The 17,911-nt window shown below is 46.5% G+C and overlaps 1 pseudogene; it reads left to right on the top strand.

Annotated features, from left to right (window-relative positions):
• LOC18784685 lies at window positions 13,017–15,214 on the top strand (annotated as a pseudogene).

Below are 17,911 nucleotides of genomic sequence, written 5' to 3'. Positions count from 1 at the left end.
GGGTACAACTCCCACCAACCACACGATATATCACCTTCTAATCCCCAGGTCACCTCTCTACAACCCGTCTCATAATGAACATTTTGGAACTGATGTTACAATAGCAAAGGAGCACACCCTGCAAGGACCTGCCTTAGCCACATGGAACGACCCCAAGTGGTCCTGGGAAACCAAACCAATGCCTCCACATTTTGAACTAGCAGACCAAGCTGCATCCATATTAATTTTAACCTTAGGAGCCGTTGGGGGAGACCAAGTTCGATTCACCTGGTTTGTTGAGATAGAACGGAGTCTAGCATCCAAAGAAGCAGGTTTTGCTGCCATGAACTCAGAAACAGCATAGGAAGTTGCATAGATGACTTCGATTGGGGATGTCAATCGACCTTCAATGACTGCCTTGCAGCGAGTTTTCCATGTGTTCCAGCAAATAAAGGCAACATGGGAAGGGATTCTTGTTTGCTCTATCTTACTGAGCCGGGTTCGAAAAGAATTCTCTGGAACCATCTGCTTAAAGTTTGTGATCTCCTTACAAATACGGATGTTCAGGCTGCATCCAAACCAGATAGGAGCTAAGATTCTCTGTCCTGATTTTTTCTTGGGTTTGTTTCTCTCTCGCTTCCATAGCAGTGGGCCCAAACTATGAAGGGCCTATTGAGCTCTGGCCTATTGAGCACTGAAAGTTCAACTTTTCAGTTTCCCAACTGAGAATATCATGTAATCAACGTGTTTGAGCTTGAGCATGACACTCAAGGCGAATGGAGTAAAAATCAAGTGCAGGTGATATTGGTTAAGTATTTGACAATGTCAACAATAACAAATGCATTTCAATTGCTTAAAGTACAAATTCAAAATAAACTCAAACTAATTTCTTTATCCATCTAAGGGTGCATAATTTGTTACATGGAAGCCAACACGTAACAAGAAGAAGAAAAAAAAAAACAAGTCAAAAAGTGAAAACCTGACTTTACCAGTTTGCTAGCTAGTTTATGTCCAGCACTGTCAAAAAGCATTTTTCGTGCTTCATTGGTACAAAAATTTACTTCACCTATTACAATTGGTTTGGCCTCAACTTTTTTGCCCTGCATGACAACAAAGGCAGTCAGAGAGGTAAGACAAACAGTGAGATCAGGAGAAATATAGATCATTTGGAAAGATTTCGGACCTTTTAAATTTTCTCTTTTATTCAATTCAATGCTTGACTAAAATCTAAGGGGGTGTATTCAATTAGGATTTTAAAAGACTGTTTTGGGATAAATAAGTCTTGTATATTCAATTAAGACTTTTAAATAATCTAAACAAGTCTTTTGGTATTCAATCAGGACTATTAGGATATTTTTAAGAGGGTGTCCAAATCTAGTGGTATTCAATTAAGATTTTAAACAAGTAACAAAAAGTCTTTTGATATTCAAAAACTTGCTAATTTCGATGGATTTTTTTTTAATGTGAAAATTGTGTGACTTTTTAGTGGGAGGTATAAACACCAAACCTTATAAAAAATCTCACCCTCACCCATCAGACTTTTCACGTGAGATTGTTTTTGTCTGCTAGAGAAGATGAACAGCTGGGATTTGGAGTTGATATGAGTGACGTTGAACTTCACTGAAATTGGCAGCTCAAGCACCGTATTGTTGCTTCCATTGCAGGATAAATCAAATCCAGGGTAGCCACAGTGATCAGGCTGCTTGTCTTTGAGTCAAAAAGGGAATTTGATAGGCGGACCGAAGTCTCCACAGTGTAATTCTGAGCACTCATTTTGGCATGCTCCAATATTAACTTTGAAGCCTACCATGAACAACAGGATGAAGAAAGAAATTGTCATCTCTGAGGAAATACTCAACTTTTCTCTGCACACTCCCAACATGTTATCTACAATAAGGTATCATGTGGTCTTGACTGTTGACTTCCACCAACAGTTTTTTTATACATCTTTTTTAAAGTAGCAGAATTGGTCTAAATCTTATCCTACTAATGACTCTTTTTTTTATTTTTTTTCCACTGGCAACATTATTCCACAAGTTAAGACAAATAAAATCTCATATCCGTGTTGACAAATCAACTCTACCCTGTGGAAAATGAAGGTAACAATACATTAAAAAAATTCCATGTTGACAAATAAATTCCTGCCCACAAAATTTCTTATATTTGTTAAAATTAATGTATACTTGTGTCTTGAATAATATAGAAAAATATAGAATAATGGAGAATGAGCAAACCGACTTAGCAAAGTCGATGAATCAAAAATATCATAATATCAAAGTATGCTAGTATAAAATAATCAAAGTGTTGTAATATAATCAAAGGATCCTTGTCTGTAACAAAGGAAGCTGCAGTTGTGCTGGAAACCTCCCACTCTCTTTTTCTCCTAATCTCGTCTTGCAATGGCTGCAGGAAGAGTATCAGTTCCATCACGACTCATAGTCCTTGTAACAGTTCTTGGCTTGTACTGTGGAACTTTCAGTGCCAAGGATGATGATCATCATAGGTGTGAACCTTCATCGTGTGGCGAAATCCAAAACATAAGCTACCCTTTTCGACTGAAACGTGATCCAGAGAAGCGGTGACAAAAGGTATGAACTGTCTTGTGAGAATAATATAAGTTAACAGTGTTATACTTGTATTTGGGGAAATACTATGTCCAGGCAATCAATTATAATAACTACACCATCCAAGTTATGGATGCCAATGTTGATAAGGGTAACTGCTCCTCAATCCCACGGGATTCTTTGACGGGCCATAACTACCATCGCCAGGATCCGTATAGCTTTGAGGTTAGGCAACTTTGTTTATACCGGAAATAAAACGGCCTATTACCACCGAACACGTGGACAGGATCGATACTGATCACAAGACTCCTTCGGCATGCTCCCTACCGAAGCCATCTATCTTGGCCCTTTTTACAATCAGACACGTGTCATGCTCACAATCCATGTCCAGAGTCCCACATCGGAAATATGAGCACAGTGCACACCTCCCAAGGTCTATATAAGGAGACCCATATCCCTAAAAGAGGGGGATCAGAACTAACGGTACGCTATCGTGTGATCTGTCAGTTAAACTTTACTAAATCCGTACTTACTTAAGCATCGGAGAGCCTTCGGCCGGTATCGCACCGGTACCCCAAGGACTTACCGAATGTGTCCTTTTGTAGGTACTTACCCCTCCAGAGTGGACCACTTACCGAGGACAATCACCTACCGAAGGGACAATTTAACTAAGTTGACGAAATAAGTGCTAAACCATTTTTTCGCATCAACAGTTTGGCGCCGTCTGTGGGAAGAGAGACAAATCATCAACCCACTATCTCCAAAACACATGGGGACCACTTCAATACCCACGTTCTTAACGGAAGAAGGGGTACCGTTCGGAAGGCAGAGCGGAGCTAGCCCAGCGCTACCTCCAAGCACTCCCTTCGGGAACGCCCCCGCTACCCAAACGACCGCCGAAGCCGAGCTGGCAGCCCAAATCGCATCCTTACGGAAGGACATGGCGAGGCTTCAGGAACACAACAACTTTCTTTCGTCCAAGGTGGACGAAACCCAGCAGTTGCTTCACCAGCAGCAACCGCGGAACATCCAGACAACTCGCTCCTCCGAGAGCTTGCAGACCCCCTGTGGGAAGAACAAACGCGGGAAGGTAGCAAAGGCAACACCCACACCTTCCAGAGAGCTAGTAGTTCCTTCCCCAAGGGATCAGCCGCACATCCCCAGGAAGGTCTACTCCGATTGCCGACATAGGCTAAACGATCGGGAACGTCGCGCTAACGATCGGGAGGCACAGAGAGAGAGGTCTCCGATCGGTATTGGCGCTCGAATAAAGGACTCACGGATGAAAATCCTAGGAGACAAGTCGCCTATTCGGAAGGTCAGAGGACTGGATCCTACCGAGTCGTCGGAATCCGAGTTCATCCCTACCAAGACACACACTTCCACCTACCGTTCGGCAACACCTTCACGGTGTGCGGGAGATAACTCACTGGGCCTACAACGACAACTGGAAGATTACGGTGCCGAAGAAATCCCTAGTCGAGACCCCATTGTCCGACTCCTTTTTCAGAAAGTCCAGAGGATGGAAAACGACAACGCCCGCTCCCAAGAACCGGAATGGGGAAAGCTTCGGCCAGGACCGTTCACCAGGCGCATCCGGGATTCTCGGCAGGACAGGGAAGTGCAGCAACTGCGTATACCATTCTATACAGGAACGGAGGACCCCCTAACACACCTCCACTCATTCCAGTCCGCCATCGGATGCAAGGGTCTGAGCGATGAAGGGCAGTGCCTGCTATTCCCGTCTTCCCTTACCGGGGCAGCCTTAAATTGGTTCTACCGTTTGGAGCCGGAAACGGTAGCCTCCTTCGATGAGCTGAAGCAGATTTTCCTCAATCACTTCATGATCCAAACGGACCGTCTCTACTCTGCCGATGATCTGTACACGATTCGGCAAAGGGAAGACGAACCGTTGAGAGAATACGCGGCGCGCTTCAGTCATGAGTACTCAAGGTGTCCGGAAACAGATGATAGGGCAGCCTACGGCGCCTTCAAGAGTGGCCTTCGGTCCTCTCATTTCCGATACCTAGTGCACAGCAGCAACTGGCGCACGTACGACGAACTGATGAAGCAGGCGGCAATCCACGCCAAGGCCGAATACTTCAACTCGAAACCCACGGTTTCGGCACCGCGAGGAGATGCGGAAACAAGTGCCTATCCGGCAAAGGCGACATCCTACGAGCTAGTCGACACCTACTCGGCAGGTCATAAGAGGAAGGACGACCGTGCCGATCGAAGGGAACACTCGAAGAAAGGAAAAGGGAAGTATGGTCGCAACGACCACCGAGCGCCCCTGCCGAATCGTGATCACGGCAACGAGATCTTCACCCTACTGAACACTACCTACGAGGCGGTCCTGATGAACGAACAGGAAATAATACCCAAGCCCAATCAATGAAGACCCAATCGGCAAGACAATCGGGATACCGGTAAGTTCTGCCGATACCATCAGCATAACAGCCATAATACGGAAGACTGTATAAGTCTGAGAAAAATTGTCGAACGGTTGATCAGAGAGGGGAAACTTGATCAGTATATCGCCCGGCAGCCACCGGCGCCGGTGCCGAACTCAAATCGGCAGATAAACATGATAAGCACTATCAGCGGCGGCCCCACCATCGCAAGACTGAGCAACCGTTCAATGAAGCAATACGTGCGCGCCGCACAGTTTCCCCAGGTATTCGGCATAGAGGTAAATCGCCGCCATGAAACACCAAAGGATCATTGGGAGCCGATCACGTTTTGCAAGGAAGAGGAACAGGGCATCCTCTACCCCCACGACGACCCAATGATTGTCCGAGCTGAAATCGCCGATTACGATGTAGGGCGAGTACTGATCGATACCGGAAGCTCGGTAAACGTGATCTTTGCCGAAGCTTTCCGAGAAATGGGAATAAAGGACAGCCAGGTCGACCGGCAGTTGACGCCTTTGCCAAGTTTCTCTGGGGACTTGGTCCAACCGGCCGGCAGTGTAAAACTGCCAATTACCTTCGGTACAGCGCCAAGGAGAACGACGGTGTACGATCAGTTCCTCATCGTCGACTGCCCGACGGCGTACAACGTCATTGTTGGATGAACGGCACTGACCAGGATCAAGGCGCATCTTTCCCCACACATGTTGTTGATGAAATTCCCGACCCCCAATGGCGTAGGGGCTGTCAGGGGAAATCAGCTAAGCGCGCGGACTTGCTACGCCACGGCAATCAAGTCAACCTCTTTCAAAGTCCCCGACGAGACCATGACTGTTCAGGGGATACCGAACGGTACGGGACCGGTTGATGACCCAAGGGATGAGTCCCCGACTCCTCATACACAGCCTGCCGAAGCACTGGAGACGATAACCCTGAGCGAAGAGCAGCCCGATCGTCGGGTTAGAATCGGCACTAGATTAACCCCTGCCCTCCGAACGCAGTTCATAGACTTCTTACGGTACCATTCGGAAGTGTTCGCATGGTCTTACGAAGACATGCCCGGCATAGACCCTGAGATCATCAGCCATAAACTTAGCATTTCCCCCACCTACAAGCCTGTAAGACAGAAGCGCCGTTCGTATGATGCCGAACGGTATGAGGCCATGCGCACGGAAGTTGACAAACTTCAAACCATCGACTTCATCAGGGAGGTTACGTACCCGGTATGGCTGGCAAATTCGGTCATGGTCCGGAAGGGTACAGGCGGCTGGCGAATGTGCCAAGATTATACCGATCTGAACAAGGCCTGTCCGAAGGACAGCTTTCCGTTGCCACGGATAGACCAGCTCGTGGACGCCACCGCCGGACACGAATTGCTCAGCTTCATGGACGCCTATTCAGGATACAACCAGATTTTCATGCACCCTCCCGACAGCGAGCATACCGCCTTTATTACAGACCGAGGGTTGTACTGTTACAATGTCATGCCGTTCGGACTGAAGAACGCGGGAGCAACGTATCAGAGGCTTGTCAATAGAATCTTCGCCAAATACATCGGCAACATCATGGAGGTCTACGTTGACGACATGTTGGTAAAAAGCAGAACTGCCGAAGAGCACCTGCACAATTTGTCGATCATGTTCGGCATACTGAAAGATTACCGGATGAGGCTGAACCTGATGAAATGCGCCTTCGGTGTATCTTCCGGAAAATTCCTCGGATTCATGATTAGTCACAGGGGTATCGAAGCGAATCCCGAAAAAATAAAGGCCATTATCGACATGGAGAGGCCAAAGACGACAAAGGACATTCAAAGCCTTACCGGACGAGTGACTGCCTTAACTCGCTTCATATCAAAGGCAACCGACAAATGTGTACCGTTCTTTAAAGCCTTGAAAGGGGGCAAACGGAATATCATATGGACTGCCGAATGTGATAAAGCGTTTCAAGACTTAAAGGACTACATGGGCAAAGCACCTCTTCTGTCAAAACCACTACATGGGGAGACTCTCTATCTATACCTTTCGGTATCTAGCACTGCCGTCAGTTCGGTATTGATTCGAAAGCCAGAGAAGGCAGAGCTACCGATCTTCTACGTCAGTAAGGCACTCCAGAGTGCCGAACTTCGGTATCCCCCGTTAGAGCAGCTCGCACTAGCTCTGGTGGTCTCGGCACGAAGACTTCGACCATACTTTCAAGCGCACGGAATCAAAGTCCTGACTAACCAACCGCTTCGGCAAGTGCTCCAAAAACCAGAGACTTCTGGCCGATTGATAAGGTGGGCGATTGAACTCGGAGAATTCGATATACAATTCATGCCAAGGCCCGCCGAAAAGGGTCAAGCCATTGCCGATTTCATCTCTGAGCTCACCCCATCAACGACACAGGAGATACCCGAGCCAGTCACCGAAACCGGAACGCCGATGGAGGTAGACGCCGAAAAATTCGACGCCTCAAATCCCGTATGGATTCTGCACGTCGACAGCTCGGCAAACCAACAAGGGTGCGGAGCAGGTTTGGTACTGACAACGCTGGAGGGACTCAAGATCGAGTACGCCCTCCGATTCAACTTCCGAACCTCCAACAATGAAGCAGAATATAAGGCTCTCTTAGCCGGCCTTCGGTTAGCCAAGAGCATGAATGCAAAACAGATCAGGATTCATAGCGACTCCCAGCTCATTGTGAACCAGGTAACGGCAGACTTCATGGCCAGAGACGCCTCCATGAACGCCTACCTTTCGTCTACCCACCAGCTGCTCCAGAGCTTCCGAGCCTACGAGATCAGGCAGATCCCCAGAAACGAAAACAGCCATGCCGATGCATTGGCACGGCTAGCTTCGGCAATCAATGATAAGGTCGGAAGAAAGGTGCCGGTGGAAATTCTTGCCCAACCGAGCACGGTAGCCTCCGAAATATGTACCGTACGGTACGAGGATACATGGATGTCCCCTATCTACTCGTACCTGACCAACGGCGCCCTTCCAGAGGACAAGGCCCAGGCCCGAAAGCTTAGGTACCGATCGGCAAGGTACACCGTCATCAACGACGTCCTCTACAAACGTGGCTACACGACTCCGTATCTCAAGCGCCTTACGGCAGAACAGGGGGGCTACGTCCTCCGGGAGATCCACAATGGTGTTTGCGGCGACCATTCCGGATCCCGGTCACTCGCACACAAAGCTTTTCGGCAGGGATACTTCTGGCCGACCATGCACGAGGACGCCAGTTCGCTGGTGAAGAAATGTGATAAATGTCAGCGCTTCGGCAACATACAGCATATCCCCGCCGAACCCCTGACACCAATCGTGAGCCCTTGGCCTTTCGCACAATAGGGGCTAGACCTGATCGGTCCTATGCCGCAAGGTAAGGGCCAGGTGAAATACGCTGTGGTTGCCGTCGACTACTTCACCAAATGGGTGGAAGCCGAACCTCTTGCAACCATAACGGCAGCGAGGGTAGAAGACTTCGTCTGGACTCACATTTGTTGCCATTTCGGTATCCCGTATGCGGTCATTACCGACAACGGCAGGCAGTTCGATTCGGAGCTCTTCAGGCAATTTTGCACCCGCCTGAAAATCAACTTGTTTTTCGCATCACCGGCACATCCCCAGTCAAACGGTCAGGTAGAAGCAATAAACAAAATCATCAAGAAACTGCTGAAACGGCAGCTGGACAAAGCCAAAGGAGCCTGGCCAGAAAAGCTTCCCGAAGCGCTATGGGCCATTCGGACCTCCTACCGAACGTCCACAGGAGAGACCCCTTTCTCTTTGGCTTTCGGTTCGGAAGCCGTTGTGCCTGTAGAAATTGGCGAACCTTCCTACCGAACGGAAACCTTCGCACCGAAGCCAAATGAAGAAGCACTTTCTCTAAGCCTCGACCTTCTTGAAGAGCACCGGGCACATGCCAACCTCCGGAACGAGGCCTACAAGCAACATGTCTCTCGGTATTACGACTCTAGAGTCAGACACCGCTCATTCCGAATCGGTGATTGGGTCATGAGGAAGGTGTCCCTAGCAACTAAGGATGCCACGGAAGGAACCCTCGGACCTTCCTGGGAAGGACCTTATGAGATCATCGGTATCCTTCGATCGGGAACCTACCGCCTAAGAGACTCCAACGGCAAGACCCTCGGTCATCCTTGGAACATAGAACATCTCAAGTACTATTTCAAGTGACCTAGCCTACGGTAAGACAAATTTGTAACCTAGCCTACGGTAGGATAAAATTGTAAAACGCCTTTCGGCAGAAATTAATAGAAAGCCTTCGGCACTATTACTTCAGAAACCCTTGCTAAAATCTCTACTAGCCTACGGCTGCCAATATAGGCAAGATAACGTTCTAAGGCATCTTTATTAGCCTACGGCAATTAATATTTTCGAAATCGTTACCCTACAGATTCCGTTGGAACTTGACAATTTCGAAGTGACCTTTATAACGTTATAAATCCTATACGGCAATAAGAACAATCGGCATCAACGTAGAGAAACAGAAGTAGAGAAAAGAATGCATTTGAAATTAGAGATGCCCTCGGCATCAACGTGTTCGGTACATACAAATTTTAAAAAAAATAATAATAATAAAAACTAAACTATTACAAGCAAGTCTGAGGAGGCCCTCAGGCTTCGTCAGCAGCAGCAGCCTCGGCGGACAGAGGGTCTTCGGCGGCGTCCTCCCCCTCGTAATCTTCAATCATCTCCTCAGTTATCCCTTCCGGTAGAGGGGGAGGGTCGGCGATGAAGTTCAAGTTCAGCTTCTGCCCAGGGTTGTACCGCTTAAACTGGTACAACAGGTCCGCCATCTCCGAGCCGACTTCCTTATCCAGAAGGCTGGAGAACTCGGACGACGAACGGTACCCCTGGATAGCTGACCGAACCGCAGCCTCGATATCCGCAGCCTTGGACCGTGCCGATTCCTCCAGGGCCGCCTGCGCCGCTGCTTTCGCCCGCTCCGACTCCTCCAAAGCCGCCTGCACCGCGTCTTTGGAAGCCTCGGCCTCCTTCGTCGCCTCCAGGGCAGCCTCCAGGAGCCCCTTCATCTCCTCCACCTGCCGTTCGGCAGAGTCTTTCTCCTTGACTAGGTGGGCGTGCTCCTGGAGCGCTTTGCCAGCCTCGGCAACCTTGGACCTGCCGTCCTCGTACGCCTTCTTGGCGCGCTCGGCAGCAGTGATGGCCCGCTTAACGCAGAGCCACATGTCCATGGACGCTTGCACAAAACACAGAAGGTCAGAAGCACAAAACACGGTAGGCAAAAACGACGAAGGAAGAGAAAAAATCTTACCGCGGCCTGAAGCCGGAAGGCGCGTCCAGCCTCCTCCCGAAGAAACTTCTTCGGTAGTTCGCCGAGGATCATGTGGTTGACGAACTGGACGGTTTTCGCCGGGCAGGCGATGGAGACGGCCTCGGAAGGACCGTCCTCGTCCTCCACCGCAAGGACGGCCCTGGGAACCTCCGGTTGGCGAGAGCGCTTGGAGACCGGCTCGGCCTCCAGATCGACCGTCTCAGGTCGCTTGCCGGCAGCCTTGGAGGTAGCAGCCTCGGCGTCCCGATGCCTCGGCGCAGCGGCCTCATCAGCGGTGCGCCTCGGAGCGGCATCGGCACCAAGCTGCCGAAGGCGATCCGCGAGGGTCTGGTCCTCCGGATCGGGCACCTGCCGAACGGAAGCCGCCTCGGGCTGTTTTATTTTCTTTTTGCCCTCCAGGCCCATCATCAGGCGCCTCCTGGAGGACTCGTTCATTTTTCTGGCCTCGGCAGCTTTCCTGGCGTCCGTCACTGGTCAAAAAGGCACTTGGTCAGTTCGGCAAGCAAAGACAAAATACAAATAAAAAGGGGGAAGGAAAGTCTACATACTCTCGGCAGGGTTGACGAGGCCGGCTCTGATGAGGTTGTCGGTGAAGAGGAAGCGCGGATAAACTCGCTCGGCAGCGGGTACTCGCAACCTCACTCTGTCAAGCTGCCGGATCTCGCTCGGCTTGCGGCTCGGCTGCTTGAGTTTGCCTGTCAAACGAAGAAAATCAATAAGATACAAGGGAGAAGTGAAGCCAACCTACCGATCGGTAGTTGGAAAACCTACCGGCAATCTGGAAAGTCGTGGGGACCCGGAAGCTAAGGGGTGTCCCCGATGGCGATTCCCAATCGCCGGAGAGTAACACCCGCCGATTCCTCCATGACTTCTGGGAAGTCGGCACCGAGCTAATGAAGTGCCCCCGCTCGGCAGCCTTCAGGCAGTTTGCCTGAACCCAGCCGCCGTGATCGGCGCTCTTTGACTTGGTGATGCTGTAGAGATACGAGAACTGCTCGTAGGAAGGCTCCCCCTCCTCGGCAATCCCCGAAAGCCGCGATCACCCCCATCAAGGCCACCAAGAAGTTAGGGTTGTATTGGCCCGGAGCGTACCCGATCTGCGCAAGGATCCTCTGCACGGCAGGTTGCAACGGCAACCGAACCCCTTGCACAAGGACGTCGGTGAAGAAGGTCACCTCGCCGTTCGCTGGGTCACTGAGGGACTCAACCGGGCTCGAAATCCTCATCCTTACCGAATCAGGGATGAGGTATTCGGCCCGGATCTTCTCCAACTCCCGTTCGGTGATCTTGTTGGGCTCCAAGTAATCGACCCCGAACAGAGCTTTCTGAGGCACGCCCACCGGTATCCTAGGGGGCCCTCGGTGGACAATGGTTACCCTCGGCCGGGAGGAACCGGCAATGTCCACGCTTCGACCGGAGGTGGAGGCCTCAGGTTGGTGCTCGAACGGCACGACACGGGTACCGTCCTTGAGCACCGCGGCTAAGGGTAGCGGGTGCCCCGTCATGAGCCCCTTGCCGATGCCATGGGTGGGAACGGATTCCACCTCCTCACCGAATAATTCAGCATCGGTGTCATCTCCGTCGGCGTCGAGGCTCGCAGCCCCGCTGGACGTTTCCCATCCCGATGACAACTCCCCATCGAACGCGTTGGGCTCATTGCCGAACGGCGATTCGCTATCGGACATCTACAAAACAAAGAAAAGGGAAACTAAGGTTCGTGCCGCACTATCCTACCGATACCTACATCTCTACCTATGGCCACTAGACTACCGAAGGAAGATCCTACTTAACGATCGACTAGCCTATGCCATGGACAGACGTATAATAAAAATCCAGGGGGTACCGAACGATATCTTACCTTGAGTGCTGTGAAAATCGCCTGGATTGCCGTTCGCACACTTCGAAAATCGCCTACTCAAGAACTCTCGTGCAAACTCACAATTGCAAAGTGAAACTTTCATCCGGAGCAGCCTCTATTTATAGGGAAAGAGCTGTAACGGTACGCCTCGGAAGACTAAACGGCTCATTAATACGCCGTCAGACGTCCTTTCGCTGGCCACGCGTCACCCGATGAATGGCGCGGCAGACTGAACGCCAGGCACAGAAGACGAAGCGTTTCTCCGCCCCAAAAATCCACTCAGCATCATCGACCCCTCGAGTCCCAGGCCAATCTCCCCAGAACGAACCTGCCGGACGGCAGGTTATCTTCCGAACCACCCTGGAGAACTAAATTCCCTTCCGAAGGACCTTCGGAAGAGAACTTGGGGGACTACTGTTTATACCGGAAATAAAACGGCCTATTACCACCGAACACGTGGACAGGATCGATACTGATCACAAGACTCCTTCGGCATGCTCCCTACCGAAGCCATCTATCTTGGCCCTTTTTACAATCAGACACGTGTCATGCTCACAATCCATGTCCAGAGTCCCACATCGGAAATATGAGCACAGTGCACACCTCCCAAGGTCTATATAAGGAGACCCATATCCCCAAAAGAGGGGGATCAGAACTAACGGTACGCTATCGTGTGATCTGTCAGTTAAACTTTACTAAATTCGTACTTACTTAAGCATCGGAGAGCCTTCGGCCGGTATCGCACCGGTACCCCAAGGACTTACCGAACGTGTCCTTTTGTAGGTACTTACCCCTCCAGAGTGGACCACTTACCGAGGACAATCACCTACCGAAGGGACAATTTAACTAAGTTGACGAAATAAGTGCTAAACCATTTTTTCGCATCAACAGTAAATTTAACAACTTGATAAGCATGAAATTGCATGGAGCTTCTCTTTTCAAAATTCATATCAAATTGAACTGTCAAAGCCTATAATTTTCATTACCTGTAAAACCCCGGTGAACTCACCTCTGTATGTGGAGACTGCTCCTTGTACTGATGCTATTAGTAGTCCCAGTTCTGCTCTACTCCATTCCCAAGGGCATTCTTTTGTTATGGTTGGTCATGTTAATGCCTCAGATTTGACGGAGTTGTGCCGCATTGAGCTTATGGTTAGGACATCCTGGCCGGGTACAAAGGGCACGAACCTTTCCTACATAGACATCCACAATGAACTGGTCTATGGGTTTGAACTTTCATGGTTGCAGAGCTATGATAGAGGTCGAAAAGGGAGTATTTGCTACGTCAACAATGATACCAACAAAGTCTTTTGTGCTTATGATTGTAATTATGGTTGGTCACAACCGAACCACTGTGGTATGGATATCAAAGAGAACTTATCACATCTTTAGAAGTACGCACGCGCACACACACACACAAGTACACACATTGTGATTAACAAATTTCCAAATTTTCTACTATACTTCAGTTTGAAACATGTCAAGATTCTAAAATTCAGTACGTATTATTTCTGTTGGATAATGCAGGCATCGCGGAAATAATTTTTGGCTTTTTACGTAGTACGTACTCCTATCATTTCGATTCTTTTCATTTCTTCAGTGATCTTTTCCAAAAAAACGTTTAATAGCTCAGAGTCTAAACTCAATCTGTTTTTGTTCTATGTTCTTGCAGGTATTTTCTATTTCTACATTCCACCCCTTGGTGAGTAATGTATTGTCTTCTTTTTTATTATACTCTCATGTCAAATAAGTGATCTTTAGCTGTAGAGAAAAAGTGATTATAGAACCAAGTTTGAATTAGAAATGGTGGACGCAGTGCTAAAATTTTCATTGTTTTTGTTTTGCAGCAATATTGTTGCTTGCGACAAGAACTCCAGTCGGAGTTCCATGTGTGATTGTGCTTCTTATCTATAAGTTGAAAAGGCGGCACTTGTCAATGTATGGCCCTATAGAAGAATTCTTACAAAGTCAAAACAACCTCATGCCAATAAGGTACTCCTACTCGAATGTCAAGAAAATGACCGAAGGATTGAAGCACAAATTGGGTGAAGGAGGTTATGGCTCTGTATCTAGAGGAAAGCTTCGAAGTGGCCGTCTTGTAGCAGTTAAAATGCTGGGTAAGTCCAAAGGTAATGGGCAAGATTTTATCCATGAAGTTGCTACAATTGGAAGGATTCATCATGTAAATGTGGTGCAACTAATTGGCTATTGTGTTGAGGGATCAAAGCGTGCTCTTGTATACGAGTTCATGTCAAATGGGTCTCTTGATAAACACATATTTTCTAAAGAAGAACCCTCATCCTTAAACTACAAGAAATCATTAGAAATTTCACTTGGAGTTTCTCGTGGTATTGACTATCTTCATCAAGGATGTGAGATGCAAATTTTTCATTTTGATATCAAGCCTCACAACATTCTTCTTAACGAGAATTTTGTTCCAAAGATTTCTGACTTTGGGCTCGCAAGATTATGTCCATTAGATGAGAGCAGTATAACTTTGACTGCAGCAAGAGGAACCATTGGATACATAGCTCCAGAATTGTTTTACAAAAACATAGGAGGCATATCAAACAAAGCTGACTCTATAGTTTCGGAATGCTATTGATGGAAATTGCAGGCAAAAGAAAGAACCTGAATGCAGTTGCAGCTCATTCAAGCCAAATATACTTTCCTTCATGGGTTTATGACCAATTCTTTGAAGGAAAGGGCATAGAAATAGAAGATGCCACTGAGGAGGAAATGAAAATAACAAAGAAGATGCTTATAGCTGCATTATGGTGTATACAAATGAAGCCTACCGAGCATCCTAATTCGATGCGCAAAGTAGTAGAGATGCTTGAAGGAGAGATTGAATCCCTTCAAATGCCTCCAAAGCCTTTCCTATAACCACAAGATAAACCAGTGGTGGATGATGAAGACAATTCAGAGACAACATGGTCATCAACACAATCCAACAATGATGCTGAAGAGTCAGCAAGTTCAATTAAAAATGTTAATGAAATAATGTAGCCCAGTCAGTTCGTCTGTATTTATACTATGTACAAGAAAAGGCTTGTTGGCTGTTCAACTCTGCAGGAGCAATAATGGTTCTTTCTCATACATAAGGATGTAACTGAGAATCAGGAACAGAGTGGGGGATCAGAGAGAAGTAAAATGATCAGATAATATGGATTTATTTATTTTTTTTATGAAGAGATAAAATGGATTTTGATAGACTGAAAAAGAGGAATATTAAGCCGATGCCAAATACCTTTAGGATGATTAAGATAAGAATGATTACTGATTTTTCTAATTAGTAAGTTTAAACTTTGATGTTTTTAAAGACAAAAATCCATACTCCAAGTTAGTAGAGAATCTTTGTATCACTATCAATGTAGGTTACAAATTTTGCAGATATACAGTTAAATGCATAGGTGCAACTTCTATGCGTGCGTGTGAAAAAGGGGAGTGGGAGAAGAGCATTACTGGAGGTCATATGCAACATGTACTTTGGGCCATTCTCCATTTTGGTCCCCATAATTTCAATTCAATTCAGTCATATCCCTGTAGTTAATTGAGGCTTGCAACTAAGTCCAATTTGGATATGAGACTGTTAATATAGATGGAAATCTCGATTTGGCTTTACAGAACACTTAATATACTCAATACACAATAAGAAAGTTAAAATTCTTCAGCAAAGAAGTCCAAGAAGAAGCTAAAAGCTTAATCCTAGTCCAGACGAGTAACTTCAATTCTTCCTTGTTTCCCTAAATAACCACCGTAGTCCATCCAAATCTAACACGCAATGTAATAGACAAAACCGTCCACCTCCAAGAGTAACCAGCTTTTTCTGGCTCCTAACAAATAGCCCTTTGTCAACGACAAAAAGTAGCTCCTAGGACACACCTGCTCGAATCCAAATTCCGAACACCTCCAACAAGAAAGCCCGGGTTTGCCTATTGAAATGTCAATGTAAAAGATGTGGTATGCCAGCATTTACCCAGAACAAAGCCACATAGGTTTTGTCCACTCTCGAAGTTTCTAAATTAATTGTAGCAGTAAATTTTCAGTTGAAGATAAACAGGGAAAACAATATTATAGTAACAATAACAATGTTATGAATAAACATCCTACATAAGTGAAAAAAACATCATTATGAAATAGAGTACAACATCTAACCGGACTACAGCTTCATTGCCATGGGCAGCTTCATTGCCATGGAAAGCTGCGGCATGTGCAAGTTGATATATATATATATATATATATATATATATATATTTTTGACCAATTGCTTCTTTATCAAAATATGGCATCATATAAAACAACTGATGATGCTCCCTGAGCAATATATTTCCCAACAGAATCCGTATCAATTAGAAGAACAAAGTATCGACATAAGTAATGTGGTCTGATGCTCAAAGCCAATAAATCATATCTTTCTTCAAGAACATGATGAACTAGATCAGATAAATAGGAGTAAACTTACACTACTGAAATAAAATTAGCTAAATATAACTACAAAGGTTTTCTATATGGTTTAAGTTTGTAGACCCAAAAAACAGTTATCACGATGCAAGCCCAAAGAACTTTTCCTTCATGCAACCCTTAGCAATATCTGCTTATCACATAGAAGAGAAGAGCAACCCACCGGGCCGATGGAACTACCCAACTTACATAGATCAGCTAGCACCATATGCTTTTCACCCCCTCTGCACCGTATGTATTTCTCACTTTACAATAAACTAAATATCTTCCCAATACTAACACAAAGTGATGGAGTAGAATGGAGTTTTAAAGGGAAAAGGAGAGTCAATTACCAACCTAATGTTACGCCTTGAGAAGCAACCATTGAGATATGGGGAAAAGGCTTCTTGATAGCTGATACATATTGTGCTCCATCTAATGCAGAAAAAGGATAAACTAACCAATAAACAACTTTAGAACCCACCAGTCATGCCTGGAATGGAACAAACATGCATAAGAAATTTAACTGAACCAGCCAATAATCAGTTAACAATCTAATCACTTCTGGTTTTAAATTACACGCACATGCAACTAGAAACGCATACATAATGAATTATGTTAGGTAAAACAAAGCAACATTATGCACCAGTATAATACACGAACAACCAATGAAAGTTCATGGCTTAAGAAACAAAAACTACGTCCAAAGTGCTAACTCAATAGAGAATGACTACAGATTATGTAGCAGAAAAAAATTACAGTAAACAGGCTGCGGTGCTTACTAAAGGTCTTGGCTTGTCTGCAGATTGTTTGGAGATTGTTCTAAGGTGATGGACAGTTATAGAATCGGCTTGTTGAGGGTGAAAAATCAGTGAGGACAGTTCCTACCTGCACAGCACTTAGCACACTCAGAGAAAGTAAATTTTAACAGTTTCAATTTATATACGGACCAGTACCACAACCAGTTTGGACACTTACATATGCATCTACTATGATTTGTACCAGAACAGATGTGACAGAAATTTGCAAAGAGACGCTATTAATGGTTTTCTAGTAAATCCAGGTTCCCCATCTTAAACATAAGCTAGAAGGCATTCCATATAACATCCAAGGAATGGACATTGTATGGCTATTCTTCCACATTGAACCAATATTTATGTTATACAATGCAGACACAGCATATCTGCAAATATTACTTAATCTACATTCTCTGTCAAACACCATGAATTAGAGCCCACAAGAAAATACAAAAAACATGTCAAGATATCGAGGAGGAAAAAGACGATTACCCCTAAGACTCTTGTAGGATGGTCGTGTACCATCCGTCATAGAACATGTGTAGGAAGGGTTAAAAATAA

This window comes from Prunus persica, chromosome G2 (assembly GCF_000346465.2).
Source record: "Prunus persica cultivar Lovell chromosome G2, Prunus_persica_NCBIv2, whole genome shotgun sequence".
Taxonomy (NCBI): Eukaryota; Viridiplantae; Streptophyta; class Magnoliopsida; order Rosales; family Rosaceae; genus Prunus; species Prunus persica.
This window is presented reverse-complemented; position numbering and strand designations above follow the sequence as displayed.